Below are 18225 nucleotides of genomic sequence, written 5' to 3' on the forward strand. Positions count from 1 at the left end.
TAAATTGGATGTATAATTACTAAATTGAGATTAGATTGCTGTTTTCAAAGAGTATTTGCTAGATAGGCATAATTATGATCACTGATTTACAGAATCACAAGCCTGAAAATTATGAGATCTTAATTATTTTCTGGACTGTCTGGATTGAAATTAGGTTGCTGTTCTCAAAGAATATTTGCTAGATAGACATAATTATGATCACTAATTTACAGAATCACAAGCCTGAAAATTATGAGATCTTAATTATTTTCTGGACTGTCCATTTTTTCAAAAAATCATTTTAAAGAAAAATGGCCAATCTACAGGTGCAAGTCAACTTTTTAGAGAACGGTAGAGGAGGATTTATCTTCTTAATGGTGGATATAAGTATTCAGTGAGGACAAGACGCAACGACCGAACATATTAGAGATGTGTAGACCGACAGTGCCCTGCTACAGTTGTTACAGTGGACAACATCCTTGTGTCTTTTGGACGGCCTCACAATCATGAAGGGGACTTCATTGGTTTGGCAGCAGAATCCTTCGTCAGCAAAGTGAAGAAAAGATGCAGAGATGAAGCAGCACCCTTACCCTCTATATATGATGAAGAGTTAGGAGCACTGCGGAATGCTGACTGTGATGACACTGTGGTAGACATGATTAAACAGATCCCTACTTTTCAATCCTGTAAGTCTGTGCTGTACCGTAGTCGAGGGAAAATGATGCCCAAACTTCCCACCACACAAGAGGAAATCAACCTCCAGGATTCATGGACGGAGACCTTTGCCCGTGAGAGATTCCTGTTATGTGACGACAGAGATGAAGCAGGAAACAGAATAATTGTGTTTGCCACTGATGCCAATCTTCAGAGACTTTGTGCCTCTTCAACTGTGTTTAGTGATGGGACTTTTTATTCCTGTACATCTCTTTTCGCCCAGCTATACACTCTTCATGCAAATGTTGATGGAACAGTTTTCCCTCTTGTGTTTGCCTTGCTTCCCAACAAGACTGAAGCAACTTACAGACGTATGTTTTCCCTGTTGAAGACCGCAGTCAATGAACGACATTCTGTGTTGACACCTGAATCCTAGATGATTGATTTTGAGGTGGCAGCCAGAAATGCAGTGAAAGATAACTTTCCAAAACACAACCATTCGCGGATGCTTTTTCCACTACACTCAGTGCATTTGGAGGAAAGTTCAAAACTGTGGCCTAACAACTGAGTTTAGAGAGAATGAAGACTTCCATCGCCTTGTGAGAAGAGCTGCCGTCCTCCCCCTGGTTCCAGATCACCGTGTTGAAGATGTGTGGTTCCAGGCCTTAGAGGATAATGATGACAATACCGACGCCATTATGCGATTCAAGGAATATGTAACAGAGACGTGGGTTGAGGGACATCTTCATCTTTGGAAACACTTTGATCATGACGGTACAAGAACCACCAACGCAGTTGAGGGATGGCACCACAAGTTTAACAGAATGTGCAGACGTGCCCACCCAAATATCTTTGTGTTCGTAGAGATGCTAAAAAAGGAACAAGCTGCAAATGAGGCAAAGATCATTCAGATTACAGCAGGAGGTGTCGTGCGTCCCAAAAAGAGAAAATACCGCCAGTTGGATTCTCGTCTACAGCGTCTCAAGGACAGGATGCGTCAAGGTCAAATGGACATAGTAGCATATGCGGATCCAGCTTCCCATCTAATTCATTTCGAGTGAACAGTGATCATGGTGAAATGATGTAAATGTGTGGGGGGTTTTCGCGTGAACAGTAATTGGATTGTGATGACTGTGGTTGTCGATACATTATTTCTATTTCATTTGTGTCTCATTTGTTATCATATCTTATAACATTTTAATATGCAACATTAATAAAATATTATTACTTTATACAAGCACTTTTTATTTCATATCATGTATTTTAGAGTTGAAATAGTATCTACCATAAATGTAATTCTAAATTGAGATTTCAAGTATATTTGCATGATAAAACAAAATAACTAAATAAATATTTAATGTTTATCATTTGAAACTTGGTATTTTTTTTAAGGTACTTTAACGTTAAGCTATAATTTAAAGTAATTGATTTACAAAATTAAGATTAAAAAGACAAAGAAGACAAACTATTATATATCCAGCAAAATAAAATTCATAAATAGAAGGAAAAGAAACCAGCTCATTATTTAAAAAAGATAATTTTTAAAGTTATTTGATTATAGAAATCATAATATCATTAAATGAATTATTTAAAAAAGGAACAGAATCTCAATATATTCTATCATTATACATGTATATATCCTACAAAATATTATTATTGCCTTATTCTGGTTATATCTGAAAACAGACAATAGCCTACCTATAATTAAATTCTTTTGTTCTCTACCGCACCCAAGTCCCACTTAGCCAACACAGAGTTACCTGTATTTTTTTCAAAATGTTGGCTAAGTGGGAAGACACCCCCTTCTACCTCCCATCCACTGTAAGAAATGTCTGGTCTTTAGTGAGCATTTTTGTGACTTTTTTGTGACTTTTTGTCCAGTGACGTTTCGTCCTGTGACTTTTTGTCCTGTGTATTTTTGTCCTGTGACTTTTTGTTCTGTGACGTTTTGTCCTGTGACTTTTTGTCCTGTGACGTTTTGTCCGGTGACTTTCTGTCCGTATACCGATGCTGTACCTGTGTCAGTTCATCTAATATATGAATATGAAATGATGTCCTACATGCGATCAATGGGGTTCAAATCTGGTGGGTTGTATGATGGTTAACGTCCCACTTGAGAATATTTCACTCATATGAAGACGTCACCATTGACGGTGAAGGACTGCAACATTTAGGTCTATGCTCGGCGCTTACGGCCGTTGAGCAGGAAAGAATATTTATCGTGCTACACCTGCTGTGATACGGAGCCTCGATTTTTGCAGTCTCATCCGATCGAAAACCGCCCCATTTGGTGTCTCCTATGACCTATTCTAAACCGGATCCCCACGGGAAGGTTCAAATCTGGACTTTAAAAAGGCTACATCAGTGTTACAACTGACTCAATACTCGAAAGCTGCATAGCACGTACATGATGTGGTCTGGAATTATTATACCTGAACACTGGCCTTAGTCGAAGAGGTGATTATAAAAAAATCACAACACCTGCAGAAATAATTTTCATTTGGTAATTTTGTGCATCAAAGTTGTCCTTAACTTTGATCTGACCAAGCTTACAGTCATAGTAAGCACATTCCCACACCATAGCTGATCTATCATTAATACAGAAATTTAAAAAAAAAGTTTAATACTATAATAATAGAAATAAATAATGACCTTTTAGCACTTAAGATACGAAAAATTTCATGATATCACATTTGAGAGTTTTAAAGGGGAGTTGCTAAAACGCGGAACGGAAAATGAAACGCAAGTCGGAACGGAACAGAAAACAGAAAATATTGTATGCAATAATGTTATGAGGAGATCAGCATTTTGCAAAATAAAAGGTTTATCATGAACAAGGGAAGCGGAAATTACAGAGAGAGTGGAAAGTCATCCACAGAATACACCGTTTCATATATTTCATACTAATGCATGATTAAAATTATTAACTTGCCATGGAAAATATTAACAAAGAAGAAAATACTGAAAAAGACTTGAATTTTCAAATTTTATATCAACTGATGAAAAGCGCCCCCCCCCCCCCCCCCCCCCCAAATCAACTTAGTAAAAGTTCAAATAATCTTTTCAACAATTGTACCCATACATGGCCTTCTTAAATCGAACTTGCTTTTATTCCTAATTTAGTTATACACCTGGTGTAATGCATGTATTTATTTATGTATCATATCAAATTTTGTGTATAAAGGATATGGGATGAGTTTATATGAACGTTCGTACATTTACTGACATCCTGCGGATTAGTGTTGAACCAGAAGAGACATAGCGGGAAAGTAAGATTGAAACAGAACCAATGAAAGCTAGGGTGAAGTTTACAACCCATAGTATGAGAAATTAACAGATATGAAATAGCTAAAAGACTAACAGAAAATTTATGCTTGAATGGAATTAAAAGGTCATCTCGTTATTAATCTAAATGTTAAGATACAAGTTTTTAGTTTAAAAAAGAATAAACTGTTAGAAGTCCTCCCTATTCAGGATTTGGAGAGCTGCAGTCACACAGTCTTTGTTACCAATATTGCTCTGTTTCTTAAAAAAGGCCTAATATATCAAACACAAGATGTTTAACTTGCTGACTTATAAGAGCACGAATAGTCGTTGTTATATGCATAACATACTCCCTGTTGTAGGTACACACATTACACGGTATTATGTGTAAATGTACATGTAAATGTGCGTTAATGACGTTTTGCCACCGGGGATGGGGGGGGGGGGGGGGGGGGGCATATAGAGTACGTGTGTTCTTTCCATGCTCTACCGATAGGTGTCGCTAACAAATATGTCAATGCCGACATTTCCAAATTCTTGTAAAATGCTTTGTAAATTCTTATACAGACGTTTAGCTTCGCTAAAATCAATTTATTATGTTTTACCGCTTGTAAATTCCCACAATTTAGATTTTAATCATAATAAAGTATTTTCTGTCGATTTTTGGTGCTATCTTAGCTACATTAATCATTCTAATCCTTAAATTCTATTCCGTTTTCCGTTCTGTGTTTTAGCAACACCAATTTTTTTAAATAAAAGGACATATTGAGGAACGAAAGTGTATCAAGACAGACAGAATGACGGACAGAAACAGACGAACGATTATTTTTTGAGAAACAGAAACCCTTATTCTTAAAAGTCATTTATACATGTAGTCGCCTCTTACGACAAGCAAGGGGTACTGAGTACCTATTCTAACCCGCATCCTCACAAGACCAATGACACTTAAGGTGATGGATCTCTACATAATAACATAAGAAAGACTTCTACTGATTTTGAGATCTAAAAGTGAAAGGTCAAAATTCATATTAAATATTAAATAGTTTTATACTGTAAAACTAGTCTCCCCGTTCTTAACACGCGACTAAATGGGGCGCTCCTTCGGGTGGGACCGCAAAAAACGAGGCCCCGTGCCACAGCAGGTGTGGCACGACAAAGATCCATTCCTCAACAAAGGCCACAAGCGCCGAGCATAGGCTTAATTTTTACAGCCCTTCATCGGCAGTGGTGACGTTTCCATATCAGTGAAATATTCTCAAGAGGAACGTTAAACAATATTCAATCAATCTACACAGACAACATACAAGACTGTAACCTACCTATGATTAGACTAATGTACTAGTGTAACACGGAATACATCCATGACTGTACCCATCCTTCACATACAGACCAATAGTTTACTACATTCACGACTGTATTCATCCTGTGACTAGACTAATACACGTGTACTAAACATTGATATCTACATAGACTACATGCAAGATTGTATCAGTCCTGTCAGACTACTATTATACCACACATATTACACTGCTGTATCATTAGACCAATACAGGCAATATCCACGACTACCGGTATACCCTTAGAATAATTAGACCAATATACTACACAAATCACATACAAGACTGTAGCCGCCCTATCAATTGATCAATATACTACACAAATCACATACAAGACTGTAGCCGTCCTATCAATAGACCAATATACTACACAAGTCACATACAAGACCGTAGCCGCCCTATCAATTGATCAATATAATACACAAGTCACATACAAGACTGTAGCCGCCCTATCAATTGATCAATATACTACACAAGTCACATACAAGACTGTAGCCGCCCTATCAATTGATCAATATACTTCAAAGACTACACGCAAAACTACACTCGTCCTATAATCAGAACAGTACTACACAGATTAGAATCAGCACTACATCCTATATTTGGACTAATATGATAGACATTCAAAACTACCCAGTCTACATCAATAATTGTCCTATCATTACAGTAATACATTGTAGACTAATTCTGTACGGTGTATGGGAGGATTTGTATCACTCTTTACTTATTCTTTTGAAATCATTCAGGGATTTTTTTTCACTTCGTGTTATATATTAAAACAAATTATTTCTTATTTCAATGTTATAATCATACATTCTGCTACATCTAAGTTGTACAGGTAATATGCCACAAGCTGACATAAATTGAAACAGTTAAAAATAATATGTGTTGAACTGAAATTGATTTACCAAATGTATGCTGAAATTGCAGTTGGCTCTATGGAACACCTTGCACGTAGGACGTATCATACAATATTGAATCGTCAGTATCAAATTTGATATTCATCTGAATCATCTCTCATTTTTCGAGACGATACAGTAAACAGCTGGTACTTTGCCCACTTTATACATGTATGATCTCTCATTTTACATGTACATGCGGTATATCATGGTTGATTTCAGAATTTTCACGGTTGCCATTAAACGACACATCTTGTCATGTGTTTGATGTTTCAACAAGATGTCCCTCCAAATTCTGTCTTTGTAAGACAAATTGAACAAAGGAAGATAACGATTTTATCCTATCACTGTTTCAATGATAGCTGTCGTTTATTAAATAATGCAATAGGATCTATATGGCAACACGAGTAACTTTGTTTACATCTGCTTGCTTTCTTCGCAAAGTCTAAGGTTATTATCATGATCGTATTTGCAAATACAACCTAATACCGCCTGACCTATTTCGTACCAATTGTTAGGTCGTTCTTTACATATTAAATTTGACTACGGATTATACAATTTACCTAATCAAGATATAAGACTCGTGACAGGTTTGTCAGCAGGGGATGCTTACTCAATAAGGGTATACATATACCTTGTCCTTTCTCTAGTGTTCCCAGCGGTTCATGTTTCCCTGGCTCTCAATTTTCCATTCTTTAGGATAGATGAGATTGATCAGTATTCACTGATGGGTGCACTATAGTAATATCTTAATTATTATCAACTCCATGACTTGAACCCTTTAAATGTTTTATTTGACATATATGATTCTGCAGTATTTGTTTCACTTGAATTTGCGTTTGTTATTCGTTCTTTTGTTCACACTATAATACGAGAAAGATAACCCCAGTGAATTTGATCACATTTATTGTGTTTCACAATCGCCGATAGCTTTCTATTGATTTTAATCAGCGTATCTATGTTTATGTCCTGCAGAACACAAAATTTGCTCCTGCCAAGTCCTATTACGTTTTAATAAAAATAAATATTTCATATCAGAAAAGGAACTATACATTTATGGGACATGGAATTTTGGTACCTTTCAGTTTGTACAGGATTGCATATGAAAATCTGCAGAGAAACAAATCATGGTGTCATTTTCCCGCCTGTATGGAATATCGGTATTATTTCGTTAGACGTTTCTTTGGTTTTAAGCGAATCATAAGAAAAGATACCCACCGCCTCCCCTACAACCATCCTGCTGTATATATGTTACACGTTGTCATTTCACTATAATTGTGGCCTATTGTTTATTGCCACCTTATTTTTCATCATAGTGATTATAATTATCACACTATATCTTTACATGTAACTTTGGGAGATATATGTTATTTCGTCTCCGATTCAGTCGCGGTTTTAATCTTTAGTACGACCAGCAAGATCTCATTTTCTGTGTTAATTTTGGGTGCAACGTTTGAGTAAAGAAGCACACTATATTTAAAAGATATGGGTTCAGACACTTCGCGTCGTTTTTGGAAGTGGAACGATGGGCGGGGACTCCCCCCACCCATCGCTGGAGGGCAGAGAAAAGCTGTCTTCATATTTGTTTAAAAATTCTTGGTCAACAAGAAAAGAAGTTCTGCCCAAACCCCAAAATCGTTGAAAAGAAGGGGGTATTCATGATAATATCCGTAAAATGAGTCCAGTTCATCGGTTCAACCTTGCATTTACCAATACTATAAAAAGTGATCGGTTGTTTAATGCCTCCAGAACATCTAACAAACTAAGTAAGTTTCCACCAACGGTAGAGGAAATACATGGTACTGTACATTATGTTTGTGTCGCTCTCCGATACTAAACATCAGACATTTATTCTAATAACTCATATTTTTGAATTAGGATTATTCTCTTGTAACATTCTGAAAAAAATATTTTCAAATAATTTTGAATCAGAAATTAATCGTCTTTAACCATCTATAAAAATTAATTACATGCATAGCTCTAATAGCTCTTACAAGTTTAATGTTATTTCGGATTTCAAACCTTTCTGTTGAACATCACTGAATAGACATTAGTTGTCAAAATGCGCATCTGGTGCATCAAAATTGGTACCGTATAAGTTTTACATTACATGTGAGTGAAGCATCTTTTTCTGTATAGTTCCAACATTTTCGAGTTCCGACATCAAATGTGTTTTGGAAAACAAGTGGCCCATGGGCCTCATCGCCCACCTGAGTCACCGCACAAATAGATGTTCTAAAGAGTTTCCCTGTATTTTCGAATGTCATACTTAGATCTCTATTTTGGCCCCAACCTACCCCCAGGGGCCATGATTTTTACAAACTTGAATCTGCACTATCAGGAAGCTTTTGATGTAAATGTAAATATTTTTGGCCCAATGGTTCTTAAGAAGATTTTTAAAGATAGTCCCTATTCATTTGTATGTAAAACTATGATCCCCTATGATGTTTCTGCCCTACCCCCTGGGGGCTGTGATTTGTTTTTAATTCTTTTTTCATAATCACATAATCATCAGTAAAAGTAATTAAGATACATATTATTCATTTTATACATTCTCACACCATGTCGCACTCTTTCACACTACTACCATGCTACAAATTGGTTGAATACGTTTTATTTTAGGTTACAGATCAAAAATAGCGTTCTGTTTCCCAAGGGGGTGAAAGATGCCGTCGCTATACATAACACATATTGGAGTCTTGGAAGAAATGAAGTTTACTCCATCACACTCCTCGTCACGAGTTCGGAGTTTTCTCCAAAAAGAATAAAGGAGGATATCCCCGGTAAGACATACAAATTCACAAACTGGTCTGCGCTTGATGATCTGTGCGGAAGCGATCATTTCCCTATTATAGTTAAAGCAAATAATCTTTCAGAAAACAATCCTGTTAAACACTGGAAAATCGACAAGGCCATGTTCCGAGTTCTATGTCTGCAAGATATCACAGCTGAAAAGTTTAAAAACCACCCATAACCCATTAAATAAAATACTGAAACTTTATTACAAATAGAAAATAAATGTATACTTAAACCTCGACAAATTCTACTAAAATCACTCGGATCCCAACCTACCTCTGGGGGCCATGATTGTTTACAAACTTGAATCTGGACTATTTCAGGAAGCTATCATGTAAATGTACATTTTTCTGGCGCAGTGGTTCTTGAGAAGATTTTTAAAGATATTCCCTGTTCATTTGTATGTAAAACTTTGACCCCCTATTGTTCTCCAGCCCTGCCACTTGGGGGCTGTGATTTATTTATTTTTTATTTGATGTTTTTATTACTATCATTATTTATTCTTTTTTTATAATCATCAGTAACAGTAATGAAGATACATATTAATCATTTTAATATACATTCTCAAAACATCCCGTACTCTTTCACACTACTATCATACAGCATAATTTTTTGAATACGTCTTATTCTAGGTTACAGATCAAAAATAACGATCGGGTGACCAAGGGAGTGAAAGATCCCGTCATTATACACAACAAATTTGGAGTCTTGGAAGAAATGGAGTTTACTCCATCACACTCCTCGTCACGAGTTTGGAGTCTTTCTCCAAAAAAAAAGAACAAGCACTCTGAGAGTATTGCATGGCAATACATAGTCCCCTACCTGTTGCAAAAATTACTGTAAGCCCATTATATAGGTTATGGTAAAAGGGAAAATTGGGAAACCAGGATAGGAATGGTTGGAAATCAACTACTATTCAAGTGGAGACTAGACCAGGAAAAAAGACAAATTCATAATTAGGTTTAGGTCTTTAACTAAATCAATAAACTGTGAAATATAGGTGCATGATCACGAATAATTTAGCTACGTTATTGTATTACTATGCTAGAAGTTTTGATGAGTGTTGTATTCTTATCTACAGAAATAAGAAACTTGGATGTACATGTAGACTAACAATTCATGCTATTTTTGTAAGTCCAAGGGCCATAACTTAACGAAAAATCAACAGAGCTAGACGAAATTCGAACTTGTTCTTTAACTTGTTATGGCAAAGCAATGTGCCAAATATCAAATGAATATCTGCAAGCACACTTTTAAAAAAGTCTGGAAAACTGATAATTCAACCTATTTTTCTAAGTCCAAGGGTCATAACTTAGTGAAAAATCAACGGACCGAGACTAAATTTAAACTTGATCTGTAACTTTGTCATGGGAAAACCCATGCACTAAATATCAAATGAATATTTGCAAGCAAAACAAAAACAAAAGTCTGGAAAACTGATAATCCATGCTATTTTTCTAAATCCAAGGACCATAACTAAATGAAAAATCAACAGACAGAGACCAAATTCAAACTTGATCAGTAACTTGCTATGGCAAAGTAATGTACTAAATATCAAATGGATATCTGCAAGCACAAGGGAAAAAGTCTGGAAAACTGCTAATCCATGCTATTTTGCCAAGTCCACGGGCCATAATTAAGTAGAAAATCAACGGACCGAGACGAAATTCGAACTTAATCTGTAACTTGTTATAGCAAAGCAACATACCAAATATCAAATGAATATCTGCAAGAACAGAGAAAATGAGGAAAACTAAACTGACGGACAGACAGACGGACGGACGGAGTGCAAACGTAAAGTCCCCTACCGACGAAGGGACTAATAAAGGAGGATATTCCCGGTGAGACATAAAAATCTATAAATCATCCAACAATGAATTTTAATTTTGGATTCATACTGGTCTGTACTTGATGATCTGTGCGGAAGCGATCATTTCCCTATTATAGTTAATAAATAATCTTCCAGAAAACAATCGTGTTAAACACTGGAAAATCGACAAAGCTGATAGGCCATGTTTCGAGCTCTATGTCTGTAAGATATCACAGCTGAAAAGTTTGAAAACCGCCCATGCCCCCATTAAACAATTTACGGAAACGTTATTACAAATAGCAAATAAATGTATACCTAAAACTCCTGAAATTCTACTAAAATCAAAAACCATGATGTAGAGAAGACTGCAATGAAGCAATCAAAACTCGCAGAAAAGCACAAAGACTATTCAATAGATCTTCTACTTCTTTAAATTTGAATAATTTTCGAATATATCGAGCAAAAGCTCGTAGCACAATAAATATGAATAAAAATAAAAACCTGGAAAACATTGGTTTCCAGTCTAAAGTCGCATACTCCTATAAAATTTGGTATGCGATAAGGGAATAAAAGGAAAAGTTTCCGGTAATAAAATATCAACATCTGAAGATAGGAAACCAAATAATCACATATAAGAAAGATATATCTAACAGTATAGATAATACTAGTTCTAAAAACTCGTCAAAAGAGCCCAAATTTTACTTCGAACAAAAATAAAGAACAGAAAACTTTAGATTTTACATCTGAAAACAATGAGTGTTATAACGAACCATTTATTTGCAATGTACGATGAATTGCAAAAATCTACAGAAAAGGGTCATGATATAGCTGTAGGCCCGGATAAAATCCGTTATCAAATCATAAAACATCTTCCTAAACCTACCAAAGAATATCTTCTGCAAATCTTTAACATAACCTGGGAAAGTGGTAATCTTCCTGGTCACAGTCTACAATTATTCCTATCTCAAAACACGGGAAGGATCACTCAGATCCTAATAATCATCGATTAATATCCTTCACCAGCTGTGTATGTAAAACCATGGAACGGATGATCAATGAACGCTCAGTATGGTTTCTCGAAACTAATGACATTCCAACTGAAATGCAATGTAGTTTCAGGAAAAAGCGAAGCACAATCGACCAGTTGGTAAGACTTGAAACCTATATCCGAGATGCCTTTGTTAACAAAGAGCATGTCGTCTTTGTATTTTTTGATTTAGAAAAATCATACGATACCACATGGAAATATAGTATTTTAAAAGATCTTCATAATATAGGCCTTAAAGGGCATTTACTTACCTTCATCAAAAATTGTTTTAAGTAATAGACATTTTAATGTTTGCTTAGAATCTACATTTTCAGACAATTTCGAACTAAAAATGGGCGTGCCACAAAGAAGTATTTTATCGGTTCCACTATTTAGTATGAGAGCTTCCCATGCATAGGCCTAAATTTTGTAGCCCTTCATCGGCAATGATGACGTCTCCATATGAGTGAAATATTCTCGAGTGGGCCGTTACACAACATACAATCAACCAACAGCTGTAGAGTTTCGACAGATATTGTTAGTTAAATTCAAAATGTTATTTCCCCCATATTGTAGGGGTGTAGCATTATGGGTTGTGATAATTTTAAATAATATATTGGTATCTTTTGATATTTTCAAATCATGCTAGTTCTTTCAACAACTCGTGGACAATCCCAGCAATTGTTTGAATTTGACTTGGTCGCTTTAGAAACTTGCAATTATCTACATATACTGTAGAATACGTGTATTGAAGACATTTTTTTGGTATTCTGACTGTATAATTGATTACATATATTTCAGACATCATCAATGTAAAACTTATACGGTACCAATTTTGATGCACCAGATGTGCATTTCGACAAATAATATCTCTTCAGTGATGCTCAACCGAAATATTTGTAATCCGAAATAACAATGAAGTTTTAGAGCTATTATAGGCAAAAACAGTGTGCCAAAAAAGTGGAGTCAAATTCGTCTAAGGATAAGAGCTAAGCGTGAGGGAGATCATCCTTAATTTTGAAATGAATTTCTAAATTTTATAACAGCAAATAATTCCAATGTTATTTATTACAATTGTTTTGATTGGACAAAAATAAAGCTGAACAAGAGTTTATACATCAATAAATCCGAAAACGCGATGTATTCATACACACCTGAAAACAAATAACATAATGCGGGGAAACTATTCACATTTTTGCAATTGTTAATAAAGTGAATCAAATGGAATTATAAGAATCAAACATTCTTTTTGAAAAATTTATCGATGTGTAAACTCCGGACATTTTACTCACAAACTTAACATAAAAGTGCTTCGCACTTTTATTCAGTTTGTGAGTAAAATGTCTGGAGTTTACACATCGATAAATTCTTCAAAAAGAATGTTTAATCCTATATTAAATATGCATCCGTATTTTCAAAACCTCCCGTGGAGATCCAGGTTAGATCCTCTGTACCCATTGCTTGTCGTAAGAGGCGATTAAATTAGGAGATCCTTCAGAACCGAGGCCCTGTGTCACAGCAGGTGTGGTACAATAAATCCCTCCTGTTCAAAGGCCTCAAGTGTCGAGCAAAGGCCTGAATTTTGCAGCCTTTCATCGGCAATAGTGACGTCTCTGTATGAGTGAAAAACTTGGGGGGGGGGGGGGGGGGGGGGGTTCAAACGATATAACCAATCAATCCGGCCGATATCTATTATGTAAGTTCAATAACCATATATCATTTAGAATAGATGTACCTTATAACAAACCAATGGGTTCACATTGCATTGAGATGTTTTATTTAAGAATTTGCAGAGAAGAACAGAGATAGACTAGATGAGGCGTTTAACTTTGGTGTGGCTCATCTACTTAAAGTTGTTCACTCAGCATTGCATCGTCAAGCTGATCATCCCGCTGTAGAAAAAATAATGAATATTTATCAATTCTAAATATACACACACTTCTCGTGTAATCCCAACAATTTCTATACAGTTTATTTACTCGTGCTTTGTTTCTATACAGTTTATTTACCAATGTTTTGTTTCTATACAGTTTATTTAGCAGTGTTTTGTTTATATACAGTTTATTTACCAGTGTTTTGTTTATATACAGTTTATTTACCCGTGCTTTGTTTTTATACAGTTTATTTACCCGTGTTTTGTTTATATACAGTTTATTTACCCGTGTTTTGTTTCTATACAGTTTATTTACCAGTGTTTTGGTTATATACAGTTTATTTACCCGTGTTATGTTTATATACAGTTTATTTACCTGTGCTTTGTTTCTATAGTTTATTTACCCGTGCTTTGTTTATATACAGTTTATGTACCTATGCTTTGTTTATATACAGTTTATTTACCCATGCTTTGTTTCTATACAGTTTATTTACCCGTGCTTTGTTTCTATACAGTTTATTTACCCGTGTTTTGTTTCTATACCGTTTATTTACCAGTGTTTTGTTTCTATACAGTTTATTTACCTGTGCTTTTATTTATACACAGTTTATTTACCTTAAATTTGTTTGTATACAGTTTATTTACCCGTGTTATGTTTCTATACAGTTTATTTACCCATTCTTTGTTTCTATACAGTTTATTTACCTTTTCTTCGTCTTCCGGTTGGGGAAAGTTGCTTTCCATTTCTTCCTATAATTTCAGAAGTCAACGTATTATATTTCACTTCAGAGATCCAGCATGTGTTTGCATTGATATGACATATTTCAAACTAAATTGGTTTTCTACTTGCGTTGATTTAGCATTTGATCAGATAGAGATATGAGGATAACAAAGGTACAAGTAAATCCCTCTAAACGCATTATTTTTGGTTTTTAAGTAAAAAGTCAGAGGTCATTAAAAAATTACTACGGGAACGTATGTGTTCAGATTTGATGACTTTACACACAGTAACAGTTATAATACATTACGCAGTCCTATTACTTGTTTTAGTCTGAGCTTTAGTCGTGTATATCAACGTTACCAAATTTCTCTTTTTTCCCCATCGGTACGTGCAACCACAACCTCCCGATCCACAAGAACACCGCCAACGTTTCTTCATTGCTTTGCCTTCGCTTTCTTCACAAAACAGAAGATACGTGAACAGCACCAAGCACAGATAAAGTACCGTCTTCATCCTAAAAACATCATGTTGGTTTATCTTTACAGTGTATATCATCTCCTTACTCGTTCACAGCACACACACACGAAAAAACTAAGAGCATTAACACACCAAGATGTAAAGTTGCAATACGAGATTTAAAGATAAGAAGTATTTTACTTTGAATTTAACATTTTACCTTCGTTATGATAATACTTATAGACGAGTCTTGCCACAAAATTAACAAATTTTGATGATTAATACATGATAGGAGAGAGAGAGAGAGAGAGAGAGAGAGAGAGAGAGAGAGAGAGAGAGAGAGAGAGAGACATTTTACAATATCTTAAATGTAGAAAAATATATTTTATGTCACAATATTCAGCCAGTGAGACTTTAAATTGTTAAATTTACAGTATATTAGAAACATTAAAATCATACCTCGAAATTCAGTTTCCGATGTAAATTGTAGCAAGACAACTGTTCTCGCAGACAAATATTGCATATACAACTATATAAATAGAAATTTCAGTACAACACGTGGTGCTTGTAGCTATCATATGAAGATATTCAATATAAACATTGACTATGATATGAGAAAACCGAAACCATTGATACAGTGTCTACAAGTATTGAACTACATGTATTATTCAGAGAAAGATACAGGGATGGACATTGGTTCTCAATTTATTTAGAGATATATCCCACAACATGTTACATTAGTTACATTATATCAAAATATATTTAGATATGTGTAATATATAGTCATCAGCTAATGCATTTCAAAAGTTTAGCACGATTATTATAGTGGATGTGAAACATATTGCAATAAACAGATATACTAATATTATTTAAACAGCAAAAAAACGATACGTTGAAATTGAATGAACTAATCAATAGAAAAACATAACAAGAGTTCCACAGGCCTTATTGTTCAACCAAGTATTAGTTAAAAGTATCACCAGTCCTGGGGAATATATTGGAGATCAGAGGAAAGAAAGGGAGAAAAGACGAATTAGATAATAAAGAATGCATTGATAAAGTTCATTCATTAGTTCAATTTTTTCGCAGAAAGTCAATCATTCCAGTGGCCACGTTTGACGGTATATTGTGTAATTCTGATGTTAGTATCGCTCATGCAATAACAAGGTGGGGAGCTCATATTATCACATATGCGATAACAAGACTCTGTTGATCATAACCAGTTACAATTCCTGAACAGCAAAAGAAAATCACTGTAAATATGTGACAACTTCTGTTGCAGGATGACCCAAACGATCATGCATCAGTGATTTAAGGTAAATCGCAGTGTCTTGTTCAGAAAAAATGTACTAAACGATAAAAGAAGGAATAATTTCTTCCACTACCTGAGAAATAAATGACAAAATCTTTTGATTTCTTGAATTACTTTATTAAGAGAATTTAAGTTTTTCCAAAACCCCTTAAAAATTTTATTTCATTCCTTATTAAAAATGATAGAAAATAGTACAAATGACTAAATAGGAGACATATTTCAAGCCCTATAAAATCCAGGAGCTTCCGGGGCTACGCCCCCTGAACCCCTTGGGGACCTCAAGGCGGCCCTCAGACCCCCTGCCTCATAAAGTGGCGCCCCCCCCCCCCCCCCCGTAAACGCAATTCCTGGATCTGCCCCTGTGCATTCAGCATAGACAAGTAAATTGATGTAACCACATAGGCCGACTAGAAAAAAAAAATAACATTTGCTGTTTTGTCATGTTATGAAAAATTCACGAATAATTAACCGTGATTTGGATGCCAAAATTTGTCGTTTCATGAAAGAAAATATGTATATTTCATGATATATAAACCAAGTATATAACACCCAATTGTTTACATGCATTAAGAGCTGAATATACCTGGCAATCTGTCCTGGCCCGACCTTAATCAGTCTGGTGGTTGTAATCGGACTGAGCATTAATTAACGCTGGTGAGGAGGCCATTCTCCAAGATTTTTCTATGTTTATAAAAACATTTTTTTATTTCATGAAAATAAAACACAATGTGTTAGCAAACACATATTACATTATTGTATTATCATAATAATAAAATTTATTACCATAATTTGAGGGTTTTTTGTTTCAATATTTTAACAGAAATAAAAACGAAATGTGTGTTTGGATCAAAATCGGGGGAGGGGGGGGGTAACATCAATCAAAGTCTGGTTATGACTGACTAATGAAAAATCATAAATTTCTCTTTTATACAAGTGCATGTATTTTATAATTATACACTTAGTAGCTTATGACCATAAATTACATGTGATCCATACATGCTGGTGCTATGAGCTGATGGTCATGTACCCCCTTCTTGCCTAGATGTTCTCTAATTTCAACTAAATCCACACCCAATCAGAGTACCATGCAAGAGGATTTAGAAACTTTTGATACAAAAAAATAATTATTTTAGATTGACAGTAAATATCTTTGTTTTAATGTTAAAATATTTATTCTATTTAGTGGAACATAATGGGCAAAACGTCATATTAGAAAATGATGAATACACAAAACAAAGTCCCACCAAATGAAGAATTGTTTATTAAGACGCTAAAAAGCAAGACATATACGTTAACTCAGGAGTATATAATGGAAAATTCTTTCTATGTCTAATTTTGAAAAAAAATAATAAGTTCAACGTACTGCGAAAGGGGGTGGGGATGCGCAACGTTACACATTCAGTTGTGATGAGCTTTCACTTTTGAAAGTTGAAGACGCAGTTGTTGAAGACCGACTTTGAAAGAAAGTCTGAGGACATTACGGAGTTAATAGAAGACTGAGGTGGAGAAACACGAAGAACAGGGTGGCAGTCGTCAGGTGTAGGCAAATCATTTATAGACAGGACAGAGGACGCAGATGAATCTCTGGAAAGACTGACATCACAGAGGATGTGGAAGTGCAAGAAGGTAAGGGGTAGTTTTGATTTGGATTTGTTATTGTCGGTAAACATGAGCTCAATGAACGCTTCTGTTGACTAAGACACCTCGCTTCAACTTGGAAACCGACATCAATCACCTATGGCTGCTGTGTCACGGAGACAGTGTGGTGTGTAGGTCTTAATGCACTTTGACGACTTATCTGCCATAAATCCTGCGAATGACCTTTTTGCTAAGGCCTAATGTTATCATCTAGCAGTAATAACGATTCCGCATCACCTATGACCAGGGTAAATATGTCTTAATAAGATGACAATAAATGATATAGTTCAAATGCATATTGAAATGCAGTAATAACCAAAAAAAAAAATGCAGTGTTTATACACGTAAGTAAATCAGTGAAAGCAAACCTACCCATTGATAAAACATGTCTCTATAAAATAAAACATTTCATTTATGACCCAAATGGACTTCCATACGTCGAAAAATCAACGAAAAGGA

At 35.2% G+C, this 18225-nt stretch overlaps 1 long non-coding RNA gene across 1 annotated transcript; it reads right to left on the reverse strand.

Annotated features, from left to right (window-relative positions):
* Positions 1-13520: 13520 nt before the first annotated feature.
* Positions 13521-15434, reverse strand: LOC125673466 (uncharacterized). The gene is made up of 4 exons (XR_007369544.2): positions 15276-15434; positions 14721-14874; positions 14345-14389; positions 13521-13658 (listed from the first exon to the last, which is right to left on the reverse strand). It is a non-coding gene; the product is annotated as an uncharacterized LOC125673466 (long non-coding RNA).
* Between the last annotated feature and the right edge of the window lie 2791 nt (positions 15435-18225).

This window comes from Ostrea edulis, chromosome 3 (genome assembly GCF_947568905.1).
Source record: "Ostrea edulis chromosome 3, xbOstEdul1.1, whole genome shotgun sequence".
NCBI lineage: Eukaryota > Metazoa > Mollusca > Bivalvia > Ostreida > Ostreidae > Ostrea > Ostrea edulis.